The 14461-nt window shown below is 45.3% G+C and overlaps 1 protein-coding gene across 3 annotated transcripts in view; it reads left to right on the top strand.

Moving 5' to 3' along the window:
- TACC1 (transforming acidic coiled-coil containing protein 1) overlaps positions 1-14461 on the top strand; it is a 159650-nt gene that overhangs the window by 38993 nt on the left and 106196 nt on the right. The window lies entirely within an intron of this gene.

Here is a 14461-nt window from a genome sequence, read left to right as displayed (position 1 = left end):
CTTTATCTTTTGTCATATTACAATGTTATACTGTACCTTACTATTGTATATTCCTGTATTGCTTTTGAACCTGTTCCCTGACTTATAAAACTTCAATAAAAAAACAAATTTGACAAGAGATGATGTGTACAGTTTTGCTAACTAATTATTAGGGTGATACATTTATTAGAGGTGCCCTGTAGGTGGAGGATTTAAGCTTTACCTCTTGTATTTTTGGCACCCTGTAGTAAGATTTCAATTTGGATTTTAGTTGTCCAGGCCATTTGACTTTTAAAATTTCAACTATCAGTTAAGCTGGCTATACATTAGTAGATTTTTCAATAAACACTCATACGAATATTCTTTGTACATTCAATGATTGGATGACTGTAGTTTGAAAATACTTCAAAATTGTGTTTGCTTTTAACATTCGATTTTGGAATGAATGTTGATTTCTAAATGAAAACCAAATTCACTATGAAGCTGGCCATACAATTATTGAAATCCAGGCAGTTCAGCAAGGGCCATCCAAATTTCGATCCATGTATGGACACCCTGGTTGTACACAAGTCAATCAATACCCAAGTCTGTTGGGTTTTTCTTGAATGATAAGTGTTGCCAGCTATAGCTCGAGTCCGGTCGAAAAATCCATTCTTCTTTATGCTAGTCTGACGTAGAAACAACGATGCAAGGGCAGCTATTAGCTACTGGCTATGAACTTCCGTATTCTAGTCCAGGCGTACGTCATCACGTTTGAATCAGTCGGACTTTGGTGTGATGGTGTGTAGGCAAGTCCGTTGCGTCGGAACTCCATCGAAAGTCTGTCAAAAAGTCCTTCGGAGTTCAGTCCATTGAAAGTCCGCTCGGGTGTACACGGCATTAGAAATTTGTTTGTTCCAGAAAAAAATTCCATCCTGCACCTTCATATTTTCTTGTTACTGTGGTTGAAAACGAACGTTAGTTTGACCTCACTAATGAATGAAAATCTAACGAATGTTCATAAAACAAAAAATGTTGAGGAACATCTACTAGTGTATGGACAGCTTTACCCCAGCCTGCTCCCTATTTACTTCTACTGCGAAAACAACTATGGCCTTGAGTGGACAATTGTATGAAGATAAATGAGACTGTCTATGGATCACTATAGAACTCCATGGAAAGCAGTTTGGAATAACAGATGACGGGAAGCTGTGACCAGTAGATGGTGATTTTCATGGTTTGTATGACTGAATACCAACCATGTCATTTGGGCTTTAAGGGAATAAAGACATCACTGACTCAAAAACGGCAAAACAGAAGATGTGTGGAGCTAGAAAATCCGGTTTTTCACACCATGAGTCATTTTTCAATTCATTCCAGTACTATTTGCTGAAGAATCCCTGTAAAAAAAACACTTGGCACCCTGAAAAGTTACAGCGAATAAAGATGAAAAAGAAACGCCTATTTACATTTACCATCTTGTGATATAAGGATCATTTATTTCTTGTCACTGGGCCAGAGTTCATGACATTTCAAATCCAGAATATTTATCCTGATCCCTGCAATACATATCGATGTTCAGCATGCTGACAAATCTTTACAGTTATGCTTTCATTGCTTGCCAATTGTTTGTTATTATTCAGATCTTTTCCATTGCGTGGTTAATGGCTGGAATTTCAGTCATCCTGTTTGAGTCTTGGTTCACACCAATGCATTTTTAATGCTTTTTGCAGAAACGCACTACAGTACATTTAACATAAACATCTATGCGTTTTACAGCTGATGCATTTTTGGAAAAGGTCAAGGACAGTGGCGGCTGGTGAAATTTTAGGATTGGGGGTGCCAGACCCTGCCCTTCTTTTGTGACCCCAACTACTTCTCATAAGCCCCACCCCTTATAGAATCCACCCAATCCATCCCCTTTATTCTACTTGCTTCCACCCATAGTGTCAGGAGTATACAGCCCTAGCATCACAGGACAGAGTATACAGCCCCAGAATCACAGAACAGAGTATATAACTCAGCATCACAGGACAGAGTATATACCTGTAGCTCAGTCTCACAGATCAGGGTATATACAGCTCAGCCTCACGGATCAGGGTATATACAGCTCAGCCTCACGGATCTGGGTATATACAGCTCAGCCTCACAGATCAGGGTATATACAGTATCTCACAAAAGCGAGTACACCCCTCACATTTTTGTAATTATATTATTATATTTTTTCATGTGACAACACTGAAGAAATGACACTTTGCTACAATGTAAAGTAGTGAGTGTACAGCTTGTATAACAGTGTAAATTTGTTGTCCCCTTAAAATAACTCAACACACAGCCATTAATGTCTAAACCGCTGGCAACAAAAGTGAGTACACCCCTAAGTGAAAATGTCCAAATTGGGCCCAAAATGTAAATATTTTGTGTGTCCACTATTATTTTCCAGCACTGCCTTAACCCTCTTGGGCATGGAGATCACCAGACAGATCTTCACAGGTTGCCATTGGAGTCCTCTTCCACTCCTCCGTTATGACATCACAGAGCTGGTGGATGTTGGAGACCTTGTGCTCCTCCACCTTCCGTTTGAGGATGCCCCACAGATGCTCAATAGGGTTTAGATCTGGAGACATGCTTAGCCAGTCCATCAACCTTTACCCTCAGCTTCTTTAGCAAGGCAGTGGTCGTCTTGGAGGTGTGTTTGGGGTCGTTCTCATGTTGGAATACTGCCCTGCGGCCCCGTCTCCAAAAGGAGACTTTCACAGTACATGATGGCATTCATGGTTCCCTCAATGAACTGTAGCCCCCCCCAGTGCCGGCAGCACTCATGCAGCCCCACACTTCCACCACCATGCTTGACTGTAGGCAAGACACACTTGTCTTTGTACTCCTCACCTGGTTACCGCCACACACTTGACACCATCTGAACCAAATATGTTTATTTTGGTCTCATCAGACCACAGGACACGGTTCCAGTAATCCATGTCCTTAGTCTGCTTGTCTGCAACAAACTGTGGGCTTTCTTGTGCATCATCTTTAGAAGAGGCTTCCTTCTGGGAAGACAACCATGCAGACCAATTTGATACAGTGTGCGGCGTATGGTCTGAGCACTGACAGGCTGACCCCCCACCAGGGCTGCATCTGGTGGCCTGCATTTGGTGGGCTGCATCTGGTGGACTGCATTTGGTGGGCTGCATTTAGTGTGCTGTATTTGGTGGGCTGCATTTGGTGGGCTGCATCTGGTGTTCTACATTTGGTGTTCTGCATCTGGTGTTCTGCATCTGGTGTTCTGCATTTGGTGTTCTGTATCTGGTGGGCTGCATCTGGTGGGCTGCATTTGGTGGGAATTGCACTGGTGGGCTGCATCTGGTGGGCTGCATTTGGTGGGCACTGCACAGGTGGGCTGCATTTGGTGGGCACTGTACAGGTGGGATGCATTTGGTGGGAATTGCACTGGTGGGCTGCATTTGGTGGGCTACATTTGGTGGGCTGCATCTGGTGGACATGCAGACCAATTTGATACAGTGTGCAGCGTATGGTCTGAGCACTGACAGACTGACCCCCCACCAGGGCTGCATTTGGTGGGCTGCATTTGGTGGGCTGCATCTGGTGGACTGCATTTGGTGGGCTGCATTTAGTGTGCTGTATTTGGTGGGCTGCATCTGGTCGGCTGCATTTGGTGGGCTGCATTTGGTGTTCTGCATTTGGTGTTCTGCATCTGGTGGGCTGCATTTTGTGGGCTGCATCTGGTGGGCTGAATTTGGTGGGAATTGCACAGGTGGGCTGCATCTGGTAGGCTGCATTTGGTGGGCACTGCACAGGTGGGCTGCATTTGGTGGGCATTGCACTGGTGGACTGCATTTGGTGGCCATTGCACTGGTGGGCATTCCACTGGTGGGATGCATTTGGTGGGCATTGCACTGGGCTGCATTTGGTGAGCATTGCACTGGGGGGCACTGTACAGGTGGGCTCCATTTGGTGGGCATTGCACTGGGCTTCATTTGGTGAACATTGCACTGGTAGGCACTGTACAGATGGGCTGCATTTGGTGGGCATTGCACTGGTGGGCTACATCTGGTTGGCATTGCACAGGTGGGCTGCATTTGGTGGGCACTGCACAGGTGGGCTGCATTTGGTGGGAACTGATAAGGCTGCATTTGGTGGGCACTGATAAGCTGAATTTGATGGGCACTGATAAGCTGCATTTGGTGGGCACTGGTGAGGTTGTATTTGATGGGCACTGGAGAGGCTAGCCCCGCCAATTAAAGGGGATGTACAGGTACGTCCATTTGCCCACCGCTGCCATTGTGCCGATGTATATAGGTGTGCAGCAGTCGGCAAGTGGATAATGGGGTGGACAACTACATGGCAAATGAGGTTTAATGTAGAAAAATGTAAAATAATGCATTTGGGTGGCAAAAATATTAATGCAATCTATATACTGGGGGAGAACCTCTGGGGGAAGCTAGGATGGAAAAGGACCTGGGGGTCCTAGTAATAGATAGGTTCAACAATGGCATGCAATGCCAAGCTGCTGCTAACAAAGCAAACAAAATATTGGCATGCATTAAAAAGGGGATCAACTCCAGAGATAAAACGATAATTCTGCTCTACAAGACTCTGGTCCGGCCGCACCTAGAGTATGCTGTCCAGTTCTGGGCACAAGTCCTCAGGAAGGATGTACTGGAAATGTGAGTACAAAAAAGGGCAACAAAGCTAATAAAGGGTCTGGAGGATATTAGTTATGAGGAAAGGTTGCGAGCACTGAACTTATTCTCTCTGGAGAAGAGACGCTTGAGAGGGGATATGATTTCAATTTATAAATACCGTATTGGTGACCCCACAATAGGGATAAAACTTTTTTGCGGAAGGGAGTTTAACAAGAGACGTGGCCACTCATTAAAATTAGAAGAAAAGAGGTTTAACCTTAAAACTACGTAGAGGGTTCTTTACTGTAAGAGCAGGAAGGATGTGGAATTCCTTTCCACAGGCGGTGGTCTCAGCGGGGAGCATCAATAGTTTAAAAAAACTATTAGATAAGCACCTGAACGACCGCAACATGCAGGGATATACAATGTAATACTGACATATAATCACACACATGGGTTGGACTTAATGGACTTGTGTCTTTTTTCAACCACACTTACTATGTAACATACATTTTGCAGCTGAATGTAAAAACAAGAATTACCGGCAATAAAAAACACATAAAGAAAAACTGCGTGGGTGTGTTGGTACTGGTCCCCCCAATCCATACCAGGCCCTCCGGGTCTGCTATGGCTTTTGAGGGGAACCCCACGCCAGAATTTATTAAAGAAAAGGCATGCCCCCCCCAAAATCCAAACCAGATCCTTATCTGAGCATGCAGCCCGGCACGTCAGGAAAGGGAGGGAACGAGAAAGTGCCCCCCCCACCCCTGAACCAATACCAGACCACATATCCTCGATATAGGGGCTCTGCCCCCCCCAGAGCACCTTGTCCCAATGTTGATGGGGACAAGGGCCTCTGCCCCACAACCCTGATTGATGGTTGTGGGGGTGTGTGGGTAGGGGGCTTATTCGGATTCCTGGAAGCCCCCTTTAACAAAGGGGCCCCCAGATCCCGGATCCCCCCCCCATGTGAGTGAGTATTTACCAAAATTCTTACCCACTCACCCCCTACCCATTCACCAAAAAAAGTGTGAAAAGTGAGCAAAGACACTACATGAGTTTTTGACAATTTATTAAAAAATAAAAAAACAATGTCCTTGGTGTAGATCCATCATCAATCACGACGCCCGCTGCACCGTTGGACCTGGAAAAAAAGGAGTGGGTTCCTGTCAAAAATTATATCTGCTCCATGAAAAAAAAATTCAATACTTTAATTTTTGAGTTAAAGTGGATGGAAACCCTCTCCTATATCCAGTGAAGTGAACAGCCTCAGATGAAACAAATCTCCCTACATAAGTTTTACATTTATATCTGCTGTCTTCAGCTTGCTATATTCTTTAGAATTCTAACATCGTGTTAGAATTTTTACTTCCTCATTCAGCAGTATGAGTGGATTCTTGGCTTACACTGTGTGACAGCTGATTAGAGCAAAGGCACACACCCCCACTCCACATTGGCGGAAGAATGAAGATACTTTCAGAGCTGTGCTGTGACAAGACAAGTTCTCTGCTAATCTATTTATATCACCCACCCCCGACACACATTTAAGGCTGGTTTTATCTCCCGTCTCTGAGAACTTGTCAGATGTTATCATGCTGATAACAGAGGAACGAAACAGCACAAAGACACGGAACTCAGGGCTTTGGAGACAATGGAGAGAGATAAGAAAAAACTACAGATATAGTGCCTTGAAAGAGTCCTCATACCCCTTGAAATTTTCCACATGTTGTCATGTTACAACCAAATACGTAAATTAATTTTATTGGGATTTTATCTGATAGACCAACACAAAGTGGCACATAATTGTGAAGTGGAAGGAAAATGATAAATGGTTTTCAATTTTTTTTACAAATAAATATGTGCAAAGTGTGGCGTGCATTTGTATTCAGCTCCCCTGAGTCAACACTTTGTAGAACCACCTTTCACTGCATTTACAGCTGCAAGTCTTTTTGGGGATGTCTCTACCAGCTTTGCACATCTAGAGTGACATTTTTGCTCATTCTTCTTTGCAAAATAGCTCAAACTCAAGTCAAATTGGATGGAGAGCGTCTGTGAACAGCAATTCTCTAGCAAAGGTCTTGCCACAGATTTTCAATTGGATTTAGGTCTGGACTTTGACTGGGCCATTCTAACACATGAATATGCTTTGATCTAAGCCTATTCTTTGGAGTTCTGGCTGTATGTTTAGGGTCGTTGATCTGCTGGAAGGTGAACCTCTGCCCCAGTCTCAAGTCTTTTGCAAACCTAACAGGTTTTCTTCCAAGATTGCCCTGTATTTGGCTCCATCCATCTTCCCATCAAATCTGACCAGCTTCCCTGTCTCTGCTGAAGAAAAGCATCCCCACAACATGATGCTGCCACCACCATGTTTCACGGTGGGGATGGTATGTTGAGGGTGATATGCAGTGTTAGTTTGCTGCGCGAATTTCATTCTCACCCAGGCAAAAAAACAGTTAAGTTAAAATATATATATATATCTATCTATATATATATATATATATTATATATATATAAATGTTGGGGGGGTGGCAATGCAAAATAAATGTTAATTTAAGTTGAAGGTCTGAAGGTCCACCTTCTTCTCATAAGGCCACGGGCGTGAGGCCTATGACACCATTTTTTTAAGTTGAGCTCAGAGTGAAGATAGGTTAGAACGTCTCTTTTCTGTTTCAATGTTTTTTTTTTTTTAATTAATGTATTTCACAAAAAGGAATACAAAAGTTTTAACCGCAATATAAAATACATACTATTTCCGTATTTCCCGCAATATAAAATACATACTGAATGAGTAGATATCTAAACATTTTCTAAAGCATGAAAGTAAATATAAAATGTGCGTTCTTCCAAGTAGAAAACTTCATTGTCAATATAGATTGTACTATCAATGTTGGTATGGGGTAGCCCCAAAACCCATTTAATACTCTAAATATGACATTGACCTGATGCATCTCAATCTCATTATACAGTAAAGGACAGAGCATCTACATATTTATTTTTTTAATCAATAAAAAGTTTTCATTAATGAGAACACAAGGTACTACATGGTATATTTGCAGAGGTATACAATCTTTGAACAACAGGATTCTCCATAATCACATCAGTATATAAGTGGTGGTAGATTTATAACCATCTCATTTATCATATCATATATATCCGAAAAAGCATTGTGCAATACCATGAGTTCTCCGCACCCATAACAAACGGAGGTGCAACATACAAACAAAACAATTAAGGGAGGAGGTACACATAAAATTAAATTATAAGAAAAACTCCCTCTAATCCAACTGGTAATGTGCATAGAAGTACTCATGATCTAATGCACTAGTAAATCTCTCTTGGCAGGTCACCTATTTTTTCGCATCTACATATTTCAATTCCAACTTTAAGGTCCGCTCATAAACCTTAGTGGATTGAAGATGCGTTTGATACAAGCTGTATACATTTGTGAAAGGGGGTCAACAACTTCAGAAAGAGGAATCCTCGTTCCTCGTCACCCAGAAACCGGACTTTACTGTTCCAGGTTTATAGGAAAATAGGCGAGAAGACCCTCGTACGACAACAGCAAAGGCTGAGAAAAGGGAAAGAAAAGAAAGGTAAGGTTAAGGGGAAAGTAGGGTATGACCTCGCGCTCCAAATCCCACCATTCTGAAGCTGCTCTAATCGGGTATGGACAGGGCTGGACTGGGACAAAAATTTGGCCCTGGACTTCCTCATGACCGGCCCACTTTAATTTTGAGTGTCCCCAACAGCGTCCCCCTTACATCAGCGTGTCCCCAACAGCGTCCCCCTTACATCAGAGTGTCCCCAACAGCGTCCCTCTTACATCAGAGTGTCCCCAACAGCGTCCCCCTTACATCAGAGTGTCCCCAACAGCGTCCCCCTTACATCAGAGTGTCCCCAACAGCGTCCCCCTTACATCAGAGTGTCCCCAACAGCCTCCCTCTTACATCAGAGTGTCCCCAACAGCATCCCCCTTACATCAGAGGGTCCCCAACAGCATCCCCCTTACATCAGAGTCCCCACCAGCAACCCCCTTCACATCAGAGTCCCCATCAGAGAGTCTCCACCAGCAGCCCTTCACATCAGTGTCCCCACCAGCAGTCCCCTTCACATCAGAGTCCCCACCAGCAGGCCCTTTCACATCAGAGTCCCCACCAGCAGCCCACTTCACTTTAGAGTCCCCACCAGCAGCCCCCTTCACCTCAGAGTCCCCACCAGCAGCCCCCTTCACCTCAGAGTCCCCACCAGCAGCCCCCTTCACATCAGAGTCCCCACCAGCAGCCCCCTTCACATCAGAGTCCCCACCAGCAGCCCACTTCACATCAGAGTCCCCACCAGCAGCCCACTTCACATCAGAGTCCCCACCAGCAGCCCAATTCACATCAGAGTCCCCATCAGAGAGTGCCCACCAGCAGCTCCCTTCACATCAGTGTGTCCCCATCAGAAGCCCTTCACATCAGAGAGCCCCCACCAGCAGCCCCCTTCACATCAGTGTGTCCTCCCTCTCCTCCCCCTCCCGCATGTACTCACAGTTTTGAAGGCAGCTTCTCGTTCCTCTCTCCAGTCATGTGATCACAAGTGATGGGGAGAGAGGAAGGAAAGTCTACCGTTGGTCTATCTCCCCCTGCAGGCTGGAGGGAGCAGAAAGCCTAATGCTTTCTCCAGCATATGACGGAAGCTGCTCCTCCTGACAGGAGTGAAATTGCGATCACTCACTGTCAGAGAGTTCCAGGACCGCACCTGACTGGCCCACTGAGCCATCGGCCCACCGGGAATCTCCCGGTAGTCCCGATGGCCAGTACATGCCTGGGTATGGATCGAGGATCACCAGCTAGATATTTGACATATGGGTCCCAGATTTTGATTTCAACCTATCTTTTAAGATTGCTGTCATGTGCTCTTTAATCATAATCCAGGAGAGTTTATACTTGAGCTGTTCGAATGGCAAGATTAGCCAATTTCCAAGATTTGGTACTTACGAATCATTCGTACGCACTTCTCACGTTCTATTTTCTACACCAAACCTTGTTGTTTTGCCTTGTGCACGGCATCACGCCACACATTTCCGATATGTTGCACTCCCGCCACAGTCCACCGCAAACTCACTTGCATGGCCCACTGTTGCAAGTAAGATTCATTACCATATTCTTTATGTCCTATCAATTCGTTACCATTCGTTGTCTCCCATATCGTTCGTTAGTTCCCCCTATGGAACCTAGGAATTAAACGGACATTGTCCTTATCCCTTATACTGCTCGCTTAAGGGTACAGTAAGCCGCCAAACAAACCAGGTGTTGCTATCCTTTTCTCAGTAACCCAACTCTCATTCGTTGAGACCCTTGCAGCCATGTAAAACCGTCTCAGCAGCCTGTCACTCTTGTTGAGATCCTTGCAAAACGCAATATCGTCTCAGTAACCTCTCACTCATTTAAAAAAAAAAAAACCCTTTGCCACCACGCAATTTCGGCCCAGCAACCTGACACCTGTTGAGACCCATGCAACCATTCAAATCGTCTCAACAGCCTGACACCCCTGTTGAGACCCTTACAAAAACGCAACATCATCTCAGCAAACCTCTCACTCATCAAAAAAAGGAAAAAAAAAAAACCTTAAAAAAAAAAATAAATAAATAAAACTCCCTTTATCACTACGCAATCTCAGCCCAGCAACCTGACACCTGTTGAGACCTTCGCAACCATGCAAAATCGTCTCAGCGGCCTGACACCCTTGTTGAGACCCTTGCAAACGCAGTACTGTCTCAGCAGCCTAACACTCATCGAGACCCTTGCAACCACGCAATACCGTCTCGAGCAACCTCCCACTCATCAAGACCTTTGTGACCACGCAGTCTCGCCCCAGCAACCTGACATTCATTGAGACCCTTGCAGCCAGACAAATCATCTTAGCAGCCTGACACTCTTGTTGAGACCCTTACAAACGCAATATCGTCTCAGCAGCCTCACACTCATTGAGACTCTTGCAAACACAATATCGTCTCTGCAAACCCGACACCCATTGAGACCCTTGCAGTCATGCAATATTGTCTCAGCAGCCTGACACCCATTTAAGACCCTTGCAAGATACAATATAGACTCAGCAACCACTCACTCGTCGAGACCCTTGCAACCACGCAATATCATCATAAAAAGCAAAACAAAAATAACCTTATACTCATCAAGACCCTCGCAATCACGCAATATCGTCCCAGCAGCCTGACGCTCACTGAGACCCTTGCAACCACACAATATCGTCTCAGCAATCTGACTGAGACCCTTGCAACCAAGCAATATCGTCTCACACAACCTCATACTCTTAGAGACCCTTGCAACTACGCAATACCGCCTCAGCAACCTGACTGAGACCCTTGCGATAATAGAATATCGTCTCAGCAAACCTGACTGTTACCCTTGCAACCACGCAATGACGTCTCAAAACAAACCTCATACTCATCAAGACCCTTGCAACCACGCAATATCGTCTCAGCAAACCAGACTGAGACCCTTGCAACCACGCAATATCGTCTCAGCAAACCAGACTGAGACCCCTGCAACCACGCAATATGGTCCCAGCGACCTGACACTCACTGACACCCTTGCAACCACGCAATATCGTCTCCAGTAGTATAAAACACTTTGCAGTATGCACCTACGTGAAAACCTGCTTACAAACTGACTTGCAAACACACCTCAGTGGCAAACAATCAGCCACACAAACACGCAGCGGCACCCAGTTGGCCACTCATCTTTTCTCTGTCTTTCTCCCTGAGGTTAGTTCAGGTTTCCTCCTGGAACCAGGTTGGACTTTATCTCCACGGGTAAAAAAATAAAAATAAAATAAGAATAAATAAATAAATAAATAGGAGGGGAAGAACGTACAGTTTGCATCTTCACCAGGGTCAGTCGCATGACAGAGATGAGCCAGTTCATTTCAGGTAAAGTCACACCAGGCCCACCGTCAGACACCACCTTGATGACTTCCTGCTCATCGAACAACCAGGCACACCACCGGCAGATCTACACAGGTTGAGAAAAGTGTTCAGCAATCTCAACGTGCCCATAGCCGAGCATAAAGTGGAAGGCCCGGAACACTCTATCACCTTCCTAGGTGTCACTCCAGACACATGTGCCATACAGGCTAGCGTGCCTCCCGACAAACTAGCCCGTATCAGGACAGTAATCCACCACTTCACCCAGTCACAAGGGTGCACCATGAGGCAGTCGCATTTCTTACTAAGGATGCTGAACTTCGCTATGAGGATTATTCCTCAAGGACGGTCCTTTATATCACAGCATTTAGTTTTTCTCACACCAGTTCAAGATCCAGACCAAGTTCTCAAACTAGACCAAGCAGCAGTAGCAGACTTAGCTATGTGGGACAAGTTCCTCACCAGCTGGAACGGCATTTCAATGTTCATCCCGGCAGTGTCATCCGAGCCACCATGGGTGGTCACCGATGCAGCAGCCTCCACGGGCTTCGCGTCCATTTTCGGCCGCCACTGACTCGCCGAACCTTGGCCTCCAGAAATTCTCTTAAATTTCTGCTTTCACTCAGTCTTCATCACTATTCGAACTGTATCCCATTGTGGCAGCTGCCCATGTCTGGGGCCACACTTGGACTTGGACAGGACAGACGGTGCTCCTTACCATGGACAATCGGGGAACGGCCGACATCATCAATAAATCTAGATCCAAGTCACTACCCAGCTGCTCTTTTCTTGGCATACCGACCAGACCACCAAGGCACACTATAGGTCTATTTATGTTGTAAGTCTTGTCGCGTGTTTATGTGATCTACATCTCTCTCGGTCATAGGGCCATGACCATAAATATATATATATATATATATATATATATATATGTAGTGCTGGTAGATTTTTAATCTACCACTTATATGTAAATTTAGTGGGTCATCTGTTCTGTACATAGTTCAGATTTAATCTATGGCTAAATTAGCTTCTGTTCCAGCCTTGGTTGTGTTGCGTGCAGTTCCACTCCGTCGCCTGTAGATGTCGGTGTCACTACAGACTGGAGCTGGAAAGCAACAGACTCAGGTGTATTGAGTGCTCTTCTTTCTCAGAAGTAACTCGGCAGAGGTTGTCCCCTGCGGTGCATTCTGGGAGGGGGTATTTAAGGCACAGACGCCATATTTCTTGTTTTTTCGTTCCACCTGCTGGCCCTCCTGGCCGACATGTATGTGCTAGGAGTCCTACCTCGTGGTCCTCCGGGCCGGAGGACTGCGTTGCTGCAGCGTGTGGGTGGGCCCAGAAGTCTGTCTGGGGCCTACTACAACTGTTGCAGAGATGGTCCTGTGCTGTCTGTCCTGCAGGAAGAAGCTGGACAATTGAGAAGAATCCAGGGGAGGACCCGTCTTGGAAAGAGCACTGGTCTGGAGAGGGGCCTGGTGACTCAATTGGAGGATGCATCTTAAGTTAACCTACCACATAGTACTGCTGCATTGGCTTAAAGGTTCTGGTACTGTGTTGCTGTTCATTGAAAAAAAACTACTACATCCTGTGGCAGAGGGTCGTACACTTTTGTTCTACTCAAGTCTGTGGCAGAGACTTTCTGTTCGTGCTGCGCTCCGGCTGCTTGGTTAGTGAGAGAGACCTATCCGGGCGGGCAAAGATTTAATCCTGAACTAAAGATACATTCATCCCTGAGATTTCAATTCCTTAGTGATACACCAAGAAAAGGTATTTGAACTTCCTTGCAACTCTCCTTCTACCTCTTTCCTGCTACTTCTTCCAGTTATCTCCCATTAAAGCATTGGAAAAGTACTAAAGTGACTGGTGCCTACATTGTCAGATAATAAGCTCAACGTGGATTCTGTGTCTGGTATTGGTGAAACTACGGGTAAAAAGGTGATGGAAACAGCCCGCTTTAAATCAGCAGCTCCACCGTGAGTTAGTGCTACATATATATATAATGTTTGGGGGTTCTAAGTAATTTTCTAGCAAAAAATACAAATTAAAACAACAAGTTCCAGAAAAGGCCTGGTCCTCAAGGGGGTAATGTGTACAGTAATTGTACGGAAATAATCGAATAGAAAAAAACGGGCATGATCAGAAGCAAAGAGCGACCCTACACTTCCTCTTCTATCACTCTAGTATGTAGCTAAGTTCGCCTTTGTTGGACGAGATTTCTCGTACAAGTCAATCCCATTCCTAAACATCATGGACACGCACTTAGATGAAAGATCGGATTAACGATTGTGCGATTTTCTCATGGCGTGTACTAGGCTTTACAGCGCAGATTTTGTCCATTGACTCAAGGAAAATCTGCTGTGTATTTAGGCTGGAAGAGGCTGATTGTGGCCCTGTGCTCATCCACCTTTCCCGCCTAGCTAGTCCCTCCCATTGTGATCCAGAAAGAAAGGAGCCAGGCCTGTGCTGGCTGGGCAGTGAACACAATAATCAGAGTACAATAGGAAGGTGGCAGGGGGTGCAGGGGGGGTGTACATATCAGGCCTGTACAGCTGTGTGCTCTGTCTGCACTTCACACACTTCTCTAACTTCTTCTTCTTTCTGTTCTGCTAATTCCCCTTCAGTTTGGGACTGAGCCATTCCACCAGAAGAGAGGGGGGGGGAAGGGGGAAGCCTTGGTGCTGCAAATTCACAAAGACTGCAGAGTGGGAGGCAGATTCCCCTCCATGAGCGCTATTAGTACAAACCATAATGGGGGGGCTTTTATGTTTTTGTCTTTATTAAAATAAAACTTTTATAAGAATTTGAAGTGTTTACTGTCAGTGATAGGAGATGCAGCACTGTGCTGTCATAGGAAAGCATGGGTGATGTCAGTGCAAGAATGCAATCTGTTGCATGGTGCTGAATGAAGACAGTGATGGGAACTTCTATTGTAATA

This window comes from Aquarana catesbeiana, linkage group LG03 (genome assembly GCF_042186555.1).
Source record: "Aquarana catesbeiana isolate 2022-GZ linkage group LG03, ASM4218655v1, whole genome shotgun sequence".
Lineage (NCBI taxonomy): Eukaryota > Metazoa > Chordata > Amphibia > Anura > Ranidae > Aquarana > Aquarana catesbeiana.
Note: the sequence above shows the minus strand (reverse complement) of the source record. Positions and strands in the feature narration are given on the sequence as shown.